This window comes from Ictalurus furcatus, chromosome 6 (genome assembly GCF_023375685.1).
Source record: "Ictalurus furcatus strain D&B chromosome 6, Billie_1.0, whole genome shotgun sequence".
NCBI lineage: Eukaryota > Metazoa > Chordata > Actinopteri > Siluriformes > Ictaluridae > Ictalurus > Ictalurus furcatus.
Genome location: NC_071260.1, coordinates 4,558,403 through 4,581,735, shown reverse-complemented (window position 1 = coordinate 4,581,735; position 23,333 = coordinate 4,558,403). Strand labels below are relative to the sequence as shown.

General features: G+C 43.2%; 1 protein-coding gene across 3 annotated transcripts in view; it reads left to right on the top strand.

Moving 5' to 3' along the window:
• The window catches only part of znf385b (zinc finger protein 385B), a 211,487-nt gene that overhangs the window by 12,406 nt on the left and 175,748 nt on the right, over positions 1-23,333 (top strand). The gene's annotated exons all lie outside the window — the stretch shown is intronic.

Here is a 23,333-nt window from a genome sequence, read left to right as displayed (position 1 = left end):
ATCTATCTATTCCTGTCATGACACCTAGTTAAGTGCATTAATACGGACTAGGATTAACATACAACCGTATTACTGTGCACTTTTAACAGCATTTCTGATGTAGCACATCATGTTTGCATCCTTAACAAAAAGTCAGCAAGTACGATTCGGCTGCTAGACGTTACGTTCTCTGAACGTAAGAACGTACCGCACACAAACGTTTTTCGAGTTTTGCAAGCCTAGCGTCGAGCAGTCCCTCCAGGATTTCACGATTTTTGAGATCGAAGAAATGAACGAAAAATCACGTTTTGCAATATTCAGAGGATCGTGGGATCTTTTTCCGAACTTACCTCAGATTTTCCGCAGATTTGGGCCAAGACACGCCATGTCACGTCATCACAACGCAGAGTTCTCACTGCCCCACTCAGCTTCCGTAGAGTTATTATCGCAGCTATTCTGTCGCTCCAGGATTTCGCAGAAATTAACGCAAAATCAAGGAAACTCCGCGATATTTTTCCGAACTTACCTCAGATTTTCCGCAGATTTGGGCCAAGACACGCCATGTCACGTCATCACAACGCACGTTCATCCGAAGCCGTCTTCGAATCATGTGTCGAACATGAGTACGGATGAAAGGTCTCATTTACCAACAAACATGGCCAGGTCAAGTACTTTTCCGTAAAAAAGCAAACTCAAGCATTTTTGGCCACAGCAGTCACAAAAAGCTCCGCAGAATCCCGTATGGACTGTTCTGGCGTCTTTATTTTTCTCTATGTTTAACTGTGAATCGACTTATAACGTTATATGACGGCCTCCGCCACACTTTATTTTACTCAATTTCATCGTTTTCCACACACTTATATGGTCCTGATCCTTAAAAGATTGTCTATCATCTATGCATGCTAATTAATTTGACTAGTTAAAACATTCTACCAAAAGCCAAGATCAATAAGGAGTAAGATTTTTCTTCTTTCTCACGTTTTTTACACTCGTATGTCCACGGGGCAACTATGACTAAAAACAGAAGAATAGCCTGGGCATGAAATCTGCTTGTCCCCCAGGCACCTGGGCTACCGATTTATCCACCCCTGTACCTATTACATATTATTTAGAAAGTCATTTCAAAGAAAAGTTGAGAAGGGAGGCAGCTGAGGGGAACTGTGCCTGTCAACCTGGATGAAGACGCAAGAGTCCCTCGTTGATGGAAGCAGATGTGTTCTTGGAAATCAGTGTTTTGTAACATGTTCCAAACCTGAGCAGAAAAACGCTGATGCGTTATGTCATTATACATCAAAAATCCGAGATGTTCATTCAGGAATGTGGTGTTATTGACGTCCAGAGGGAAATGCAAGCTGTTCGGTGACTATAAGGAGTGAGGTAATACTGTATCCCTGTAATTTGCAGATGTTGTTCTCTTGGTTTCACACCAGCGAGTGAATTGACTGGGACGAAAATCGGCACATCCGAGGCTATGGTAATCTCTTGGAAACGGGTGGGACGCTTCCTCCGGGTGAGGAAGGAGACCTTGCCCCTGGTAGAAAAGTTTAAGTATCTTGGAATCTTATTGATGAGGAGTGGGGTCAGTGGATTTGGACAGTGTTTGTTACTGTCCCAGGCTTTGCAGACAGACCTCTCTTTTTACTGGTCGGTGTACATCCCCGTACTCACTTGAGATCACATGCTGTGGTAATGACACAGACTACAGGTGGAAGACATTTAAATTCCTCCACAGAGTTGCTGGGCTTGCGCTCTGTGATGGGTAGAGATGCTTGACAACATGGGAGACCCTTGGACTAGTAAATCTGCACCTACGGGTCCAAGGCTATGGATCTCGCTTGAAAAGGGGTTGGATGCCTCCTCCAGTTTAGGAGAGAGTCCTTGCCCCCGATAGAGGAGTTGAAGTACTTTGGGATCTTGTTCAAGAGGACTTGGGTCAGTGGTAGCAGTGTTCCAGTCACTGTACTGAGCTGTCTGGTCAGCTTGCAGATGAAATATTCTGTTTACTAGTCAATCTGTGCCCCTATCCCCACATATGGTCACAGACTGTGGTAGAATAAAGTTGCAAGTAAAAGAAATTAGGTTTCTATACAGGGCTGCTGGGCTTACTCTCTAAGATGGGTAGAGATACCTTACAATGTGGGAGAATCTTGGAGTATAAAATAAGCACCTCCAAGGCCATGGTTATCTCTTGGAAAGGATGTTTCCTTCAGGTGAGGAGGGAGACCTTACCTCGATAGAGGAATTTAAGTACCTTGGAGTCTTATTCATGAGGACTCGGGTCAGCAATAGCGGTGTTAATGACTATACCGGTCTGTCTGGTCAGTTGAAGATGAAGCTTTCTTTTTATCGGTCACTGGTCATGTATTTCTACCCATATCCTCATGTATTGCTATGGTATTGACCGAAATAATAAGGTCACATGTACAGATGGTGAAAATGAGGTTTCTCGACAGGGTTGCTGAGTTTACTTTCCTTGATAGGTTGGACCCAGGACCCTCTTGAATCTGTGACCAGGAATAGAGAAATCTGGAATGATCTTCTCAGATTGTTGTCACCGTGACCCCACCCAGAAAAGTATAAGGATGAAGACAATACAGTGCCCTCCACTAATATTGGCACCCTTGGTAAATATGAGCAAAGATGGCTGTGAAAATGTCTTTATTGTTTTAACCTTTTGATCTTTTGTTAAAAAAATTCACAAAAATACTCTGCTCTCATGGATATCAATTGCAAACACGACACCGGTTTATCCAAAAAAAAAAAAAAAATCTTTGGTAAATATATTGGTTAACAATTATTGGCACCCCTATGAATTCAGATGATATTTTGCATTTTTTTAGTACACCTGGGTGATTAGGAACAGGAAATTTTTCAACCATGACTTCCTGTTTCACAGGGGTATGAATATGAGGTAACACAGGCCAAATTCCCTTAATCAGTCATAACAATGGGTAAGACCAAGGAATAGAGCTGTGATGTGCGGCAAAAGGTCGTTGAGTTTCACAAAATGGGAAGTGTCTATATGAAAATAGCACAAGCATTAAAAATGTCCATTTCCACCATCAGGGCAATAATTAATAAGTTCCAGTCAACTGGAAATGTTATGAATCGACCTGGAATTGGACGCGTGTCTATATCGTCTCAACGCACTGTGAAGAGGACGGTTCGAGTGGACAAAAAATCTCCAAGGATCACAGCTGGAGAATTGCAGAAGTTAGATGTGTCTTGGGGTCAGAAAGTCTCCAAAACTACAATCTGAAGTCACCGACATCACCACAAGTTGTTTGGAAGGGTTTCAAGAGAAAAGCCTCTACTCTCATCCAAAAACAAACTCGAGCGTCTTCAGTTTGCCAGACACTACTGGAACTTCAAATGGGATCGGGTTCTATGTTCAGATGAAACCAATGTAGAGCTTTTTGGCAATAAACACCAGAGGTGCTTTTGGAGCACACAGAGAGGTAGCCATATGGAAAAGTACCTCATGCCCACGGTTAAATATGGAGGTGGATCTTTAATGTTTTGGGCTGTTTTTCTGCCAGAGGACCTGGACATTTTGTTAGGATACATGGCATCATGGACTCTATCAAATATCAACAGATATGAAATGAAAACCTGACTGCCTCTGCCAGAAAGATTCAAATGGGTCGTGGTTGGATCTTCCAGCAGGACAATGATCCAAAACATCCGTCAAAATCAACACAAAAATGGTTTACTGACCACAAAATCAAGGTCCTGCCATGACCATCCCAGTCCCCTGACCTGAACCCCATAGAAAACCTGTGGGGTGAACTGAAGAGGAGAGTCCACCAGCGTGGACCTCGAAATGTGGATCTGGAGAGATTCTGTATGGAGGAACGGTCTCAGATCCCTCACCATGTATTCTCCAACCTCATCAGGCATTATAGGAGAAGACTCAGAGCTGTTATCGTGGCAAAGTATTGAATAAAAGGGTACCTGTTGCGCACCGATATTTAAGAAATCTTTTTTTAAAATTAATGAATTAATTAACTTTTTTACAAACTTGTGTTGTGTTTGCAATTGGTTGATATCCATGAGAGCAGAGCATTTTTGTGAATATTCTGAACAAAAGATCAAAAGGTTAAACAATAAAGACAACATTTTCACAGCCTTCTTTGCTCGTATATACCAAGGATGCCCATATTAGTGGAGGGCACCGTATATGACGATATTTGACAATATACAGTATTTTCTAGAAACCCTAACGAGAAGAACTTGAAAGAATTTTGACTTTCAAGCTTAGTGGCATTGCAGTTAACATTGCAAGTACCATTAAGTTATTAGTATATTGTGAACTATAGAGCCACTGTAGAAGAAGAAGCCTTTGTCACATAGACATCACAGCACAGTGAAATTCTTTTTCCGGGTCAGCCATGATTCAGCAGCCATGATTCAGCACCCATGGAGCAGATAGGGTTAAGAATCTTGCTTAAGGGCCCAACAGTGGCAGCTTGGCAGTGCTCGGGCTTGACCCCCCCCTAATCAGACCCTGCGCAGGACCTTTAACCCTCAGCACTGTGGTTGGATTGGATTTTGACTCACTTGGACAAACCTGTTTGCCAAATGTAGAGAGCACATAGGCTGATGGATCTACAGCCAGTTTTCCCACACTGAAAAGAAATCAGTTAATAGAGCAGCTAAGTGCCGTGGGATGGAGGAACAGCGGGTTTTATGGAGTGTTTTTCCCCTGACAGCTGTACAGTATGTAGGCTGATAGATTGTCGAGCTGAGATAAGGTTTTATCTGTACAGAGAGAATCCCCAGCCTCAGCGTAATTTAGTCCGCAAATAGCTTTTGATCTGCTTCGGGAAAACCGTGCTGTAAAATGCACAGGAGGCTCGCGTATGTGCTCGGCTTACTTTTCTCTGCTTCATTAATCTTAGGCCAAGCAGAGACAGATGACCTGTCCTGGTGACACACACACACGCACACGGCGTGATACACACCACAGGAAACATGACAAATACAGCACACAACCTGCTTACAGGCCGGCAGACTGGGTGTTATAGTTAAATAAAGCAGCCTCGAATGAATTAAATATGAGGATGGCTTTTCTTTGTTAGCGTAATGACACGGTTTGAATCCCGATACTGTGTGTCAACTCGAACATTATGTTGCGCGTCATGCTACGAAAGCTTTGTAAATCCGTTTTCACAATAAATTAAACGTCTCTTGTCCAGGATAAAATGAACACGGCAAACGACAGGTTTTACTCGATGATTTATAATCTATATACACAAATCCATGCGATATACCGACACTTTTCACATCCTGATGAAGTGGCCACCGTGGTGACATTTGGAGCCGCCATGCCACAGTCGATAACATCGCCAGCACCTTTTCGAGTTTGCCTGCTGCTTCTTCGGTGGTTTGTGTGTTTTGTGTCCTTATCTCGAACACCCTTTCAGCATTAACATAGACTGACACTCATTCTTTTTGCAAAATGTCAGGTTATTACAGGTGGTACTGCTCTTTATCCACCGAGTACCTGTTCTACAACCTGCTCTGCATAAACTCGCTTTGAGTCCATATTATATTAACACCCATTCGAATTTGAACCCTTATGTAGTCGAGTGCGGAGTTTAACGAGCAGCATAATGATAATAGTAGCGAGTGGTTTTAAGTTGTAGGAGTGGCTTTGCGAAGATATTTGACAGCTCAAAGTCAAATCCATCCACATCATCGGCGTCATTACCGTTTCGTAGACCACAATTATGTGCAGTATAGCTGATGCGTGTTGTTTTTTGTGATGCTGTTTATTCCTAGCGTGTAGCTCCAAGCATGTTTTATTTGCATTAGCATTCACAAAAATCTTCCCCTGTGTGTATACAGTATCTCTACCGCTTACTCCTTTTCAGGGTCACGGGGAACCTGGAGCCTATCCCAGGGAGCATGGGGTACAAGGCGGGGTACACCCTGGACAGGGTGCCAATCCATCGCAGGGCACAATCACATACACACTCACACACCCGTTCATACACTACGGACACTTTAGACACGCCAATCAGCCTACCATGCATGTCTTTGGACTGGGGGAGGAAACCGGAGTACCCGGAGGAAACCCCCGCAGCACGGGGAGAACATGCAAACTCCGCACACACACGGTCACGGTGGGAATGGAACCCCCGACCCTGGAGGTGTGAGGCGAACGTGCTAACCACTAAACCACTGTGCGCCCTGTATACAGTGTGTATTATGATATTATTTCATAAGAACACACTCACAAAAGAGTACAGCGACATGAATCGATCTTAACATCCAACCAGCCACTTCCTGTTCAGAGTCTTACCGTGAAGTCCGTTCAGTCGTTTCCGTCTGTGCCGTTCTCAGCTGTTTTACTTTACACTCGGGTTTATTTGTCTCTGGTCCACACTGTTTGTACCATGGTTTGGTTTTTGGTTTCGGCTGTTTTCGCGATGGCTGTGCTATTTTTGACCTGGACTGTTCTGGTTCTCGATTGTTTGGGTGGGTTTTTTTTTTCTTTTCTTTCTCCTCTCTGTAATAATTTCTGCACTTGCATCAACTTTCTGTCCCGGTGTTACATGAACTGTGCTATAAATTTTGTCCTACTTTTAAAATCAGAGGAAACTGTTTCTAGGTTTAGAATGATTTTCTGATTAATTGGGAAATAAAACAGTTTGGGAGCGTGCACTGATAGGAGAATAATCAGTGGCAGGCTGGAGTGATGCAGCCTGTTACCACCCTGAAGTCGATTCATTTCCTTTAAAAGCAGAACCCAAAGTGTTTTATTCTTCTTATACTTCATTTTGACCTCATGCTTTTTATGATATTTATCCGTAAATTTTCAACTCAGTTGAAATACTTATTGCCTCTCTTAATTCACGAAACAATTTTGGAAATTTTGTTATTTCACATGGATAAGATGATTTTCCGTTAACTTGCTTGTGGGGCAGAGTTCTCACTGCCCCACTCAGCTTCCGTAGAGTTATTATCGCAGCTATTCTGTCACTCCAGGATTTCGCAGAAATTAACGCAAAATCAAGGAAACTCCGCGATATTTTTCGAAATTACCGCAGGATTTTCGCAGATTTGGGCCAAGACGCGTCATGTGACGTCATCACTACACACATTCAAAGGCCAAAGGCCTCTTCGATTCACGTGCATTGAACATGAGTACAGCTAAAAGGTCTCGTTTATCAACAAACGTCACTGTGAAAGACGTGGCAGTTTTGCCAGGTCTTTCACTCTGCAAATTGCGTCGCAAATTTTGAAAAAAGCTGCAGCAAAATCAAGCATTTTTGGCCGCAACGATCACAAAAAAAAAATCTTTGCGAAATCCTGTAAGGACTGTAAAATGGGAACTGGAACAAGCACAGAAATGCTGCCGCGACCTCTCTCCGTTAACATTTGTAGTGGTTACGAAAAATTCTCAGGGGAAGCCAAGATCATGTGAATTAAATCACATCGATTCCCACAATATGGTAAAATGTAAATATTTTGTCTGTGATGTACAGAACTATTTCTGTTGTCAGATATCTGTGAGATTGGGAGGGGAAGGGGGGATTTATGGAGTAGATAATGTCTGCACATCAGAGATATGTGTGAAATACTTGTTTCCCCATAGTAAAGCTGATAAAAAGAAGAAACCTCTCGCACGGTCATTGTGGTGTTGGATGGCATTAAATGTCCTCCACTTTGAAAGCATGAAGCTGAACACTGTGATACGGAGTGAAGTTATTATGCTGAGTATTTCTCACCAGAATAAATAGAGGGATAACTCTCAGATTTATCGGTTCACAGAGGGATGAGGGTTACGTTCATCTCACTACACTTCACTTACTGTGGATGCTGTGTGTGTGTGTGTGTGTGTGTGTGTGTGTGTGTGTGTGTGGGTGGGATTTGTTCACACCTGAGCTCTAAAAGATCTCACCTCTCTTTACCTCGACACACTCGTTTCATCCTCTTTCTGTTTCCCAGCCAGCCACGGTTCACACAGATACATACAGACTGAGTGAGTGAGAGAGAGAGAGTTACAAAAACTGAGAGAGGCACACGGACTGAGAGAGAGACACGCATGCACACGGACTGAGAGAGAGACACGCCTGCGCACGGACTGAGAGAGAGACACGCCTGCGCATGGACTGAGAGAGAGACACGCATGCACACGGACTGAGAGAGAGACACGCCTGCGCACGGACTGAGAGAGAGACACGCCTGCGCATGGACTGAGAGAGAGACACGCATGCACACGGACTGAGAGAGAGAGACACGCCTGCGCACGGACTGAGAGAGAGACACGCATGCACACGGACTGAGAGAGAGACATGCATGCACACGGACTGAGAGAGAGACACGCATGCACACGGACTGAGAGAGAGACGCGCCTGCACACGGACTGAGAGAGAGGGACACGCCTGCGCACGGACTGAGAGAGAGGGACACGCCTGCGCACGGACTGAGAGAGAGACACGCCTGCGCACGGACTGAGAGAGAGACACGCCTGCGCACGGACTGAGAGGGAGACACGCCTGCGCACGGACTGAGAGAGAGACACGCCTGCGCACGGACTGTGAGAGAGACACGCCTGCACACCAACACAGAGAGAGATTTACAAAAACTCTCTGTCTGTGCGCGTCTCTCTGTCTGTGCACGTGTCTCAGTTTTTGTAACTCTCTCTCTCTCTCTCAGACTGTGCTTGTGTCTCTCTCAGTTGTTGTCTCCCTCTGTCTGTGTGCCTGCATGTCTCTCTCTGTCGGTGGGCCTGCGTGTCTCTCTCTCAGTCTGTGTGCCTGCGTGTCTCTCTCTCAGTCTGTGTGCCTGCGTGTCTCTCTCTCAGTCTGTGTGCATGCGTGTCTCTCTCTCTGTTTGCATGCGTGTCTCTCTCTGTGCATGCGTGTCTCTCTCTGTGTGTGTCTGTGTGCGTGTGTATCTCTGTCTGTGTGTCTCTCTCTGTCTGTGTGCGTGTGTCTCTCTCTGTCTGTGTGCGTGTGTGTCTCTGTGTGTGTGTGTGTGTGTCTCTCTCTATCTGTGCCTGTGTCTCTCTCTGTGCATGTGAATCTCAGTTAGCTCTCTCTTTCGCAGTCTGTGTTTGTGTCTCTCTGTCCCTGTCTGTGCACGTCTCTGTCTGTGCGCATGTCTCGGTCAGTTTTTGTAACTCTCGTCTTGTAACGCGCGTCTCTCTCTGTCTCTTTGCTTCTCTCTCAGTCTGTACGTGTGTCTCTCTTGAGTTACAAAAACGGAGAGAGACACGTGCACAGACTGAGAGAGGCACACGTACTGAGAGAGACACAAGCACAGACTGAGCGAGAGATACAAAAATTGAGAGGGACGCACACAGACTGAGAGAGAGACAAACGCATAGACTGAGAGAGAGAGACACACACACAGACTGAGGGAGAGAGTTACAAAAACTGAGAGAGAGACGCGTACAGACTGAGGGAGAGAGACGCGCACAGACTGAGGGAGAGACGCGCACAGACTGAGGGAGAGAGACGCGCACAGACTGAGGGAGAGAGAGTTACAAAAACTGAGAGAGACGTGCACAGACTGAGGGAGAGAGACGCGCACAGAGTGAGGGAGAGAGAGTTACAAAAACTGAGAGAGACGCGCACAGACTGAGGGAGAGAGACGCGCACAGACTGAGGGAGAGGGACGCACACAGACTGAGAGAGAGACACGCACACAGACTGAGAGAGACAAACGCATAGACAGAGAGAGAGACACACACACAGACTGAGGGAGAGAGTTACAAAAACTGAGAGAGAGACGCGCACAGACTGAGGGAGAGAGAGACGCGCACAGACTGAGGGAGAGAGACGCGCACAGACTGAGGGAGAGAGACGCGCACAGAGTGAGGGAGAGAGAGTTACAAAAACTGAGAGAGACGCGCACAGACTGAGGGAGAGAGACGCGCACAGAGTGAGGGAGAGAGAGTTACAAAAACTGAGAGAGACGCGCACAGACTGAGGGAGAGAGACGCGCACAGAGTGAGGGAGAGAGACGCGCACAGACTGAGAGAGAGACACACAGACTGAGGGAGAGAGAGTTACAAAAACTGAGAGATACGCGCACAGACTGAGAGACAGATGAGCAGACAGTCAGACACATGGTATATAGAACATGGTATATATGGAAAGATAGAAGTATAGACTTAAAAAGATCAGATTTGAAGACTCATTAATGAAATTGCTTTGTTACTGTAGCACCAGATTCTACAGACAGTACAGAAGTGCAGATAAAAACAATTATTAACACTATACACACAATTAGAGCAAATAAATTAAATTCAGTGAGTAATGAATTATATCACGTAATGGAGCTTGTGCTATCCTGCTGATGGCTTATTTAGGTTTATTTAACTGTGTGTGTGTGTGTGTGAAAACTGTGCTAAAAGCTATTTATATTTCAGCATGTGCATTAAAGATTTATGTAATGAATGTAAATCGGGCAGGAATTTTTGGATGAGTTCTGTGTGTGTGTGTAACTCTCTTGTATATCGCTCGTGTGTCTCTCTTTCTCTCGGCCTGTGTGTGTCTCTTTTTTCGGTCTGTGTGTCTGTCTTTCTCTCTGTCTGTCTGGCTGTGTGTGTCTCTCTCCCTCTCTCTCTCTCGTATTCAGTCTGTGTGTGTCTCTCTCTCTCTCTCGTATTCAGTCTGTGTGTGTCTCTCTCTCTCTCTCGTATTCAGTCTGTGTGTGTCTCTCTCTCTCTCTCTCTCTCTCTCGTATTCAGTCTGTGTGTGTCTCTCTCTCTCTCTCGTATTCAGTCTGTGTGTGTCTCTCTCTCTCTCTCGTATTCAGTCTGTGTGTCTCGCTCTCTCTCTCGTATTCAGTCTGTGTGTGTGTCTCTCTCTCTCTCTCTCTCGTATTCAGTCTGTGTGTGTCTCTCTCTCTCTCTCTCTCTCGTATTCAGTCTGTGTGTGTCTCTCTCTCTCTCTCTCTCGTATTCAGTCTGTGTGTGTCTCTCTCTCTCGTATTCAGTCTGTGTGTGTCTCTCTCTCTCTCTCTCGTATTCAGTCTGTGTGTGTGTCTCTCTCTCTCTCGTATTCAGTCTGTGTGTCTCTCTCTCTTGTATTCAGTCTGTGTGTCTCTCTCTCTCTCTCTCTCGTATTCAGTCTGTGTGTCTGTCTCTCTCTCTCTCGTATTCAGTCTGTGTGTGTCTCTCTCTCTCTCTCGTATTCAGTCTGTGTGTCTCTCTCTCTCTCTCGTATTCAGTCTGTGTTTGTCTCTCTCTCTCTCGTATTCAGTCTGTGTGTGTGTCTCTCTCTCTCTCGTATTCAGTCTGTGTGTGTCTCTCTCTTGTATTCAGTCTGTGTGTGTCTCTCTCTCTTGTATTCAGTCTGTGTGTCTCTCTCTCTCTCTCTCGTATTCAATCTGTGTGTGTCTCTCTCTCTCGTATTCAGTCTGTGTGTGTCTCTCTCTCTCGTATTCAGTCTGTGTGTGTCTCTCTCTCTCGTATTCAGTCTGTGTGTCTCTCTCTCTCTCTCGTATTCAGTCTGTGTGTGTCTCTCTCTCTCGTATTCAGTCTGTGTGTGTCTCTCTCTCTCTCTCTCATATTCAGTCTGTGTGTCTGTCTCTCTCTCTCTCTCGTATTCAATCTGTGTGTGTCTCTCTCTCTCGTATTCAGTCTGTGTGTGTCTCTCTCTCTCGTATTCAGTCTGTGTGTGTCTCTCTCTCGTATTCAGTCTGTGTGTCTCTCTCTCTCTCTCGTATTCAGTCTGTGTGTGTCTCTCTCTCGTATTCAGTCTGTGTGTGTCTCTCTCTCTCGTATTCAGTCTGTGTGTCTCTCTCGTATTCAGTCTGTGTGTGTCTCTCTCTCTCTCGTATTCAGTCTGTGTGTCTCTCTCATATTCAGTCTGTGTGTGTCTCTCTCTCTCTCTCTCGTATTCAGTCTGTGTGTCTCTCTCGTATTCAGTCTGTGTGTGTCTCTCTCTCTCTCTCGTATTCAGTCTGTGTGTCTCTCTCGTATTCAGTCTGTGTGTGTCTCTCTCTCTCTCTCGTATTCAGTCTGTGTGTGTGTAGTAAAAAAAGTAGTTCCATCTTGATGATTTATTTATTTATTTATTTTGCAGAAGTATAGCTAGCTGGCTTTTAGCCCAGGGTGTAGCTAGCTGGCTAGTAGCTCAGAGGGGATTATTCCTATGTTCCCAGGGTCCTCAGTTCCCCAGTTCAATATTCTGTTAACACACATTAAGTAAACTTTAACAAAGGTTTTATGTAGTCAGGACTCATTTTCCCAGGGTCCTGTTTGTAACAACATACATTAGTTTAAAATCCATCCTTCATCCACACTTATGTTATGTTATGAACTTGGAAAATGAACTAGGTTGCACACGCGGAACCCTCCTTTGTGCTGCTGTTCGTCTACATTCATACGTTCATACAGTGTACACTAAACTGCAGAACTGCCATACTGTAAAACTTATAAAACACAGTAAACATGTCCCAGCTCTCACTTATGCTGAAGCCTACCTCCAGCTTTAAATCACCATGTGTTCATTATGTGCCGTATAAATCTGGGGTACACAGGACCCTGGGAACATGGATACATTCCCGCTCAGAGTGTAGCTAGCTGGTTAGTAGCCGAGAGAGTCGCTAGGATGGTGCGACTCTCTGGGGCGGATAATACGGAATCATAAGGATGAACAAATTAGTGCAATTAATGCACAAATAAGTATATAATCTGCCAAAAATGCACATTTTTGAAATTGTCTTAAAATATCCCCCCTCCCCATCACGTGTCTTGGCTGATCGACCGCTTCTGGGGTAAAATGGAGAATTGTTCTTTTTTTTTGTGTAAACTATATTAGACTGGAAATGTCACACCAGTAGACTGTATCATTACAATAATATTAAAGTATGGAGAAAAACACAGGAGCCTGAATCATAAGCCCACTCGTGTGTATCATATAAACAATCTTCACACACGAGGGGGTGGAGCCTGGAACATTATACCTGGGGATATTAAAAACAGGAAGAAGAAGCTGTGTACTGAGATCGAGTGTGTAGTCTCATTTGTTAAATGTGATTTAGGGATGGGGGAAAAAAAAAAGATCAAAATCACGACTGCCAGCTTGCACGAAGAGATGAGCAGAGGGACGGCCGGGCCGCGGAACAGATGGGGAACATTAGGACACCGCTAATCCTTTCAACACTGACATCAGAGTGTGTGAGAGGTAACTCGCACCCCGCCGGGTCCGATAGTGGCCCAGAAAAGCCAATGACGTCAGACGGGACGGAAAGCGAAGCCTCCCGCGCTCGTCTTCTGCGCTTTTCTATCAGAGAGGAGCTTTATATAGAAATTGGAAAGAGAGGGAGAGAGAGTTAATGCATTCCGACACAGAGGTTGTTTTAATGTGATCAAGCACATTAAGCTTGACCTTGTGTGCTTCTTCTCCTCGCTGTCTCTCTGCTCTATCTCTTTTCTGTCTTCTCAGGTAAGCGCCGGCGCCTGTGGTTGCGTTACGAGGCCGGCGGCTTCCATTAGCGCGAGCGAGCGGCTTCTTAATTTTTCATGAAACGTATCCGGATAAAAGGGAATATATGTAATCGGAGCGGTCTGGATATCCTGCCTCGGCTCACGCAAGACCTGGTGTTGATTCTTTCCGTGAAATCTGTGTCATGCGCTCTTTTTTCTTTCTTCTTGATCCTTTTATCATCTTTACTCCAGATTGTAGTGTCTTGAATTTGACCTGTATTTTCAGTTCACTGTTCAGCGACGAATGCAGCGCTGACCCAGGGCATCTCATTTAGATTTTATAGCTCATAGTAGCTCAGCTACGTTACAAGCAGCCTTAAGCACAGTTTTATAGCGTTAAAAATAATCTGTCAAATAAATTGATTCCTTCATTTTCAGTAAGCCCTTTATCCTGGTCACAGTTGCCGTGAATCCAGAGCCTATCCCGGGAACATTGGGTGCGAAGCGGGAATACACCCTACGGAAAGGCAGTTCATTTACACACACACACACACACAAACACACACATTCACATCTAAGGGGAATTTAGAGTCTACGTACTGGCATGTCTTTTAAGAGGTGCGAGGAAAGTGGAGAACCCAGAACATGCGAAAATTTACATAGACAGCAACCCAAGCTCAGGATTCAGCCACACTAGCAGATGGTTTATGGAAAGGATGTGTTCCTGACCTCTTCAAGGACAAAACTTGAGTGCATCATCAGCACATGTTCTGTCCGTGCTCAATACACGGCCCTTAAAGATAATCCCTTCACTGAGGATGCAGATCATTTAGATTAAAGATAATCTGCTCGCACAGAGGGACAAATTATAGCACTGATCACTATGTAGGTTATGAGCAGGACTGTGGAAATGTCCTCCTCTGAGATGATTAGTCAGTGATGGATTACGAGCGTTTGGATAATTACAAGGTTAAGACCAAGAGCTGAACGCAAAACAACAGTGATGCCCTTGTGCCCTTAAGTATAATCTTAAAATTAGTATTTGATCTAAATGCGTCGAATACGTTGTTATTTCTATAGTAACAACTAGCACAGGAATCTTTATGGTGGACGCGTCATGTAATCAAAGCCTACTAATAAACAGCTAAGAAAATGTCATTATTGTGATGATTTGTGTAAGGAGGTTTATTCATCCATTATACATTTCTTCATCTGCGCACCTGTACGAGTCCTTCGTTGCCTTATGTTGCGCTTCATAATGCGTCACACATTCACAATCAGAGATAGGTCAGGACAGCAGGCAGGCCATGCCATGCTAGCACCTGCACTCTCTGCTTACGCAACCATACGCTTGTAATCCGGGCAGAATGTGGTTTGGCGTTGTCCTGCTCTGGATGGCAACATATGTTGCTCCAAAATGTGTACATATCTTTCTGCATTAATGCTGCCCCCACAGATGTGCAAGCTACCCATGCCATGGGCACAGACACGCCTCCATACCATGACAGATGCTGGCTTTTGGACCTGACGTTGATAACAGCTTGGATGGTTCGTTTCCTCTTTGGCCCGGAGAACGCTACGGTTGTTTTGTCCGAAATCTATTTGAAATGTCGACTCGTCGGACCACAAAACACGATTCCACTGTGCTACTGTCCATCTCAGATGAGACCGAGCCCAGAGAAGTGGGCGGAGCTTCTGGACAGTGTTGATGTATGGCTTCTGCTTTACATAGTAAAGCCTTAACTTGCATCTGTGGATGCAGCGGCGAATGGTGTCGACCGACAAAGCTTTACCAAAGTATTCCCGAGCCCATGTCAGGATCTCCGTTACAGACTCATGACGGTTTTTAAGACGGTGATGTCTGAGGGATCGGAGATCACACGCATTCAGAAGCGGTTTTCTGCTTTGCCCTTTACCGGATTCCTTGAATCTTTTAATGATATTGTGCACTGCAGCAGGTGAAATGCCCAAAATACTACCGATCTGTCTTTGAGGAATGTTGTTCTCAAAGTGTCGGATTATTCGCCGATGCATCTGTTGGCAGATTGTCCGAGCCTCGACCCATCCTTGCTCTTGAAGGACTAAGCCTTTTTTTTTGGAGACTCCTTATATACTATGATTAGACGATTGCCTCATCTGTTTCACATCACCTTCTCATTTCAACTTGTCACATCGCTATTAGTCCTAAATTGCCCCTGTCCCAACTTTTTTGGAACGTGTTGCATGCATCAATTTCAAAATAAACGTATACACGCAGTCACTGATTGATTATTTTCTTACAACCACACACCCGAAGTGTTATATTCCTTACTGAACGCGTTCCTCCGGGGTAATATGTTTTTCCGAATGGAATATGTTCTTATTGATTTCAGTACATTGAAATAATAGCCTTGTTTATGAGCTAGCTCTGTATTTCGACTCACTTGGGTTCCTGAATGTGTTTTACGGTCTTATTCTTGACGTTGTATCAGCTTAATTTGGCCGATAAGGTCTGTGAATCACCTCCTCGCTCTTCACGTTATATCAGCGTGTAATGTGATTGATAAGTGTCCTTCCTTCCTGTCTTTATCTTCAGAGCCTCTTTAATAATTCATCTTTTTCCTCTGTATGCTTCTTCACCGTGCAAGCAGATCAGGTTAATTAAGGTGTCCCTCAACAAGGTCACCGTAACCTTAATGCTATGTTTCTCTCTCTCTCTTTCTCTCTCTCTTTCTATCCCACTCTTACACACATTTCTCTCTCTGATTACGTTATCTCCAGCCCATGCTGAGGAACGTTCTGTTTCCTCTGCTGTGTGTTATTGGTATTGAGGCCTGGCCCATTTCCACCCCCTGCTGCCGTACAGAATCAGCCCTGACACACACACACACACGTACATCCCGTTATCAGTGTGTGTTACATGACTGCTCGCTTGAGTGTTTATTTGTGTGTCTCCTGCACCTTGGTGACATTATCATTCACAAATTGTCAGAGTCATTGGAAGTCTAAGATATATATATATATATATATATATATATATATATATATATATATATATATATATATATATATATGGGCTTGATATGAATAGCAACGTAGTGCCAATTTCTCATTGCCGTATGGGAGTGTCTTACAGTTTATCCTGTGACTTAAGGACGGTTGGTATCAAAAATACAGCGCATGTCTGCAGAAATCACAAAGATAGTGGACTAATATTTCAAGACAAACACAATAAAAGACTGACTTCTTTTTAAAAAATGCTATTATTTTCCTAGGATTTTTACCCCATTTCTCTAAGCCAGTTCCACCCACTAGCTCGCTCTCCCCATCACAGCTAGCTAGTGGGAAATGAAAAGACCGGTTGAAAATGGTGTAAAAATCCAGCTATAAAATGTCAGGGAGTAGGAGGGGGGGCATGTATTTTCCCAAACACGTGAAACACGTGTATTTCCCTGCTACTGTCACATGACAGCTGAACACCTAGAGGAAAGGACTTCCTCATACTGTACATGATGGGCAGGATTTGTTAATGTCACTCTGATTGACAGGAGAGACAGTAACACCACCCCTCCCACTTAGAGACTACGGCTGTGCCAGCGAACCAGCATTCGAACGTCGATCTCTCGATGATGCGCGGATGCTTTTCTAACTTCACACTTGTACCATTTTGTTGTATGCTGCTCGCACAGTGGTCCAGTCTGTCGAGGGTTGAACCTGTTACATTTCTACCTGCTTCAGGTTGTCCATTGGTCAGTCCCTTGAGGATTTCGCAATTTTGCGATCGCAGAAATGAAAGCTAATTCGAGCCGACTCGGAGGAGCTTGACCGCAGACTTTGTGTCGAATTTGAGTTCAGCTAAAAGGTCTCGTTTACCAACAAACGTCACCGCAAATTATTTCGTGCAATTTCGCCAATTCAAGTAGTTTCCCACAAAAAAAAAGCAAAGTGCATAGCAAAATTGAACATTTTTGGCCGCAACAATCAAAAAAAACCCTGTACAGACTGATTGGTGGCGAAAGATGCAGTCTGAAATGGAGTACCTTGTAGATTTTTAGATTGAAATGGAAGTGACTACAGCTCATGAAAACCGTTTGTATATACACAAGCAGCATCGACTGAGGAGCTAAAGAAATAAAATTGCAGCAGTAAATGGGTGTACATATTATCTCTCATTTTGCAGAAACTTTGCCCACAGCAGAAGGGACACAAAGAATCGTGATATAAACTGATCGGCAGTTCAGACTGTGGGATCATGTTAAAACAAGCCTGACGCCGTCCCCTGATGAGCCCAGAATCCATCTGGCGTAGAGGCTCGGTGTATTTGGTGTGAAATTAATCAGAGATGCACAGTTCCAGAGATTTAGCATTTACTTTGTACCTCACTAGTCATTATCTTTTAGTTCTTTTACCAATTCAGTGATCTTCCGGTTCAAAGTCGTAGTACTAACTATGAGTGTCATACCAAAGCCACTCATAACCTGTTCCAACGTGTCTTTTTTCCCCCTTTCTTTTATTTATTTATTTATTTATTTATTTATTTATTTGTTGGAGTGCCAATTGTTTCATCATTGTTTGCCTTGGTCTTTAAACACCAACTGTTTGTCAGCTCATTTGACTCTGCGACGCGTCCGTGAAATGACAATGTGCAAAACCGTCCAGAAATGTCAATATACATACAGGTTTGTCTATGAGATAAAAATGAGAGAAATGACATTACAGTGGTTAGATGTGATACGCAAACTTTTTACGAGTGATTAAGTTCTTCACTGGTGCCAAATTCTAACCCCATTTGCGGGTTAGCACGTTAATTTCAAGATCTGTTTTGACCTAGGAATAAGAATTAGCTGTTTAGCTTTGTTTGGGGTTTTCCATATTAGCTTGCTAGCTAATACTGTTAATAGAATAGAAAATGGATGATCTGTTGCTTATTTGTTTTTTGTGTTGTTTTTTTGTTTGTGAGCGATCTGAGCGCACATTTTTCTTGTTTGACAGATTATTCGTTTGCTGTTTCGTCCCTCTTGAAGCTGATTTACAAATGTTAGCAGCTGTAAGTGATTAGCAGGCTAGCCACTGCCAATCCCTTGGGCCACCCGGTCCAACAGACATTCATGCTCCTTTAAATCCACTTTGACACTGTTGGGTCTTAAAGGGAGGGCTCCAGTGTTGCTCCAATGGCAGTTTGCTATCTGGGTGTGGTATTTACACACTCTTATTTCTTAGGAATAAGAAGTAGAACATTGGTCAAACTTTTAAACGCATGTGAGTAAGATACCCAGTGTTTTTGGCAACTAATCAGAGAAACAGACAGTTAGCCGTTGCCAATGAAACAACCACAGAAGGACGAGTTTCTGCCAGGTTGTTTTGCCTACGAACCTAGATGATTGATATTAATTTGGAATCATCCAACATTAGATGAATACGAAATGTACAGTCATACAAGTGCTCAGTTATTTATTTCCAGAAAGCGAACTTGCGCATAATGTTATGGTAGGTGTGAATATAAAGTGGCTTTATACTTGTAGATGTCAATATGATAGTCCCTTAAATCCAGCTGCAGGATGGTGCTCTTCTGATTGATTTCTCCTGCTAATGCACTCCCGGTGTTAGCAATATGGAGATAAAGTTATATGATGCAAACCAAGTAAATTGATGACTCATCCAAAGCATTCACCTTTTTACTATCCAGTTTGTGTATTATAGATACGTCCGCCAGGCAAGTAGCACATATAATCGTATAATCTTTTTCAATCTACCTGCCAAATCACTAACATGTCTTTCCGGTCAGGACTGAGGTTGATTTCACGCTGTAGTTTTGGGTTTTTGTTTCCCCCGGAGGTTGGTGAAGTGTGTAAGCTGTTTTTGAGCTCGGCTGTGGTCCAGAGAACCGATCCCTGGTCCTCTTGAAAATGGCGTCGCTTCAGTACGGCCCGCGTGACTAAAAGTCAGCGCGGTATTCTTGCTTGATGACCTGCCAATAATCTGAGAAGTGCTGTTCATCTTCATCACTTGAGTGTTGGTACCACAGAAAAATAATTAAACAAAAGCAGCAAACCGAAGAACCTAGTGCCTACCATTTTGCAAACACGTACACAAATATGATGTAAGGAATTGCGCAACTGATCCACGGTTTGGAAGGAATTTTTCAACGCGAAAACAACCCCGTGATTATGAGTTCCGACCCCCCAAACCAGCCCAGAACTGTTCCTCGGGTGTTCCGACCAAATGTGAAAACGACCTAAAAGTATCAGACCATTCTAGAGTTGATCAACAAACGGTAGATCATTTGGTCTGTATTGTTAGATTGTCAAGGGAGGAGAGATGAAAATAAAATCACATGCAGATGATCTCTAATGAATAGAGATGTCCTGAAGCATTTTTCTCCAGTTAAATGAAATGAAAAAGACTCGAGTCGTTTTTGCTAAACTCGCCAGGAAACAAGCTTTGGGGACGTTTTCTGTAACAGGGTCACGTTTTGTGCCTGTCCAAGGCTTCTGAAATGAAGATGTTCGACCTTGACCTGCTGTCCTACCTCCTGTTCCCTTGCAGAGAAAGCAGCTCTAAAAAAAAAAAAAAAAGTGTCCTAATTGCAAATATTTACTCTTCCTCATCTTTCCATTTCTCTTCCTCTCCTCCTTATATATTTTTTTTCTTTCTTTCTTTTTTTACTGCTATTTAATAATGTCCTACTTATAAGTTCCCAGTGTGCCAGTGTCAGCATGTGCTGGGGAAAATGCTGAGCCACATAAATATATATATATATATATATATATATATATATATATATATATATATAGAATATATGAGGTCTACATCCTTCTCTCGGGAACATTATATCATTGTACATTTCCCGGAATAGCACATGTACATCGATCTTCATGTTCTCAAGGCCGACTGCCGTCCTTTTTCAGTGGAACGTGTGTATCAGTTTACAGTTTGGAGGGAAGTCGAGCAAGGACACAGAAACTCGGTGCGGTTTAGAGTAAATAAATCAGTATGAGGCTCTTCGTTCACGCACAGTATGGCAGCTGAGAATTAAGATCTAGACCAGCAGCAAACCAGAGAGATAGTAGTAACGAAGGATTGAGGAAAAATATCCACCTTGAAACTCGGTTCTCCGTGAAGAGCCGTCTCCACCTTCTAGTTTTACGTTCTCTCCTTTAGAATGCGATCAGAACAGGATGGTAAATGTCTGAGACGTTCGCATCGGTGAGGGAGAATTGAGGTCTGAGCTTTAACATCATTACACGTAACTTTGTGAAAATGGGACCAGTTCCAGCAGGTCTCTTTGGTACAACTCTGAACGTTCGCCTCACACCTCCGGGGGGGTTCGATTCCCACCGTGGCCCTGTGTGCGCGGAGTTTGCATGTTCTCCCCGTGCTGCGGGGGTTTCCTCTGGGTACTCCGGTTTCCTCCCCCAGTCCAAAGACATGCATGGTAGGCTGATTGGCATGTCTAAAGTGTCCCTAGTGTGTGAATGTGTATGTGATTGTGCCCTGCGATGGATTGGCACCCTGTCCAGGGTGTACCCCGCCTTGTGCCCCATGCTCCCTGGGATAGGCTCCAGGTTCCCCGTGACCCTGAAAAGGATAAAGTGGTAGAGAGGATGGATGGATGGATGGATGGATGGATGGATGAATGAGCCTGTGGAGTGCTGTCAGATATGTTAATTTAAAATAAAATAAAAACAAAGATGAGAAATGTCACTTTCTTAACCTCTTAAAGAAAACTATATTGGTATCACAATATCATCATTTTTCATAAACATCAATACTTTCGATTCGTTTTTTTAATGTACACACAGTAATGCCTTCTTATTGGTGATATTTAGATCGATTTTTAAATTTTCTACTGAAACATGTAACGTCTTCAACTTATATTTACGTAAACCTCACGAACATACAGATTTTCTGTTCAGATTGGCTTCCTTTTCACTATAAATGCTCAATACCTAGGACCAGCAGCTTGAGCCCAAAAAGTGATGTCAATATTTATGTGGGGAAAGTTATGTGTATTCAGAGTCAGCTTATACACCTGCTTAAGCTGCGTTTCCAAGCGCCGTATTCAGACTATTTAAATCACATGCGTGTAGTTAACACCTCTGAATTTGTAGGACACGGATGGCACTTGGCACTTGCTTGGAAAAAAAAAAATCGGGGATAGAAAATCTGGACTGAAGAAAGAACTAGCATTGTTTTTCTTTGCTGTCAAAAGTAATACAAACAAAACGACGAGACTGTAATACGATGATGTATGACTATGTCGATTGCAAGCGTTCAAATGATCTTGTCTAGCATGCATGCAGCATGAATAGTCCTAGTTGTAATCATAATATCAGTTACTGAACATTTGGTTTAATTTAACAACATGGTTTCCAGCCTCATTATTTGCGAACATATAAAATAGCACTTGATCCAGCACACACTATTATTTTGCTTTTTTAATTATTATTATTATTATTATTATTTTTTATACATGATGCTCAGAACTGAATGAAGATAGCCTGTAGATACTAAACGGAGGTCGTGGAATCGTGACGTGTACACAAGATGTATGCTATTTCACGTTTTTAAGATCACTTTTTCATGTTAACGTGCACAGTTTCAGTATTAAATCCTCACAACAACTCTGAATACAGCTTATGGAGGATAAATCATTGGCGTTCGAGACACTATGTAGTGCACTATGAATGCTAGAAGTTTAAGACTGTTGGAAATGAACTTTGTACATGAGATGCCACTTTTAGGACCCCTAAATACTTCATTTTTTATATTTATTTTGAACATTTTTAACCATCCACGCCTATGTTTCAGTTATTTGACTTTTAAGCAGGCCTTTTTCCAGCACCAAGCGGCACAAGGGTCATTTAGACGCCAGGTTTAGGAAAACATGTTTTGATAGACTTGACTAGATGTAAAACTTGGATTCCTAAATATTGCATGCCAGAGAGCTATTTGGATAGCCAAAACATCTATAGAGGTTCATTATGGAGCTGAGTCTTCCGCAAGGCCTACTGAGAGGCAGCATTTTCATGTAATTTGGTCTCGAGAGATATGGTGACTGTAGCTACTTGCTGACAGAGAGGAATGAGTAAAAGCTGAACATTTCAGCTGTCCAAAGTAAAAGATAAATTTGGAAATGGAGTGCTGAGAAAAACAAGATTTATTTATTTTATTTATATATATATATATATATATATATATATATATATATATATATATATATATACTTATATACTTAGTCTTCAGTTTTTCTAACTAGGTTTTTCCCCCTTCTTGGAGTTGTACAGTATGATATTGGGATATTTAAACCGGACAGTATTTTTTATCGTAGTATCTTTAGTATAATCCCTACCACTGCATAACATCTGGCCGGAAACTATGCCACATTTTTGGCCAGCATTTAGTAGTCCCCATTGGTGGTCCTCAAAGATTCCTTGTTCCTAAAACTTGAAGCAGTATTGGCTTCTCCGTTAACTACTATCCCATAATTCTAGGATATTAATTTTTCCTCTCATTGGTGTGGCTCCACTTGTCCCATTAGAGTGAAGAGTCACTACAAATCAATCCAAAGTTCTTCTGACTGATCACATTTATCCTATGATGAAACATTTATGAGCGGGGTCTCTCCCAGGATGATTCCGCCCCCTTTCACAGGGCATGAGGGCTCACTGAATGGTTTGATTAGTATTAAAGTATTATTGTAAATGTTGTAAATCATATGCTATGATTCTCACTCACACACACACACTAGATCTCACCCAAACTGAACAACTATGGGGCATTTTAGTGCGACATGTTAAGACTGCGCTCTCCACTACCATCATAACACCAGCTGAAGGAACATCATTTGGACGAGTGGTGTTCATTGCTCCTGTACCGTTCCAGAGAGTTATAACATCAATACCAAAGTTAGATGAAGTTGTTTTTTCTGGTAGCTCATAATACTCCAGCACCTTACTAACACATTGTTGCTCTTTCCTTG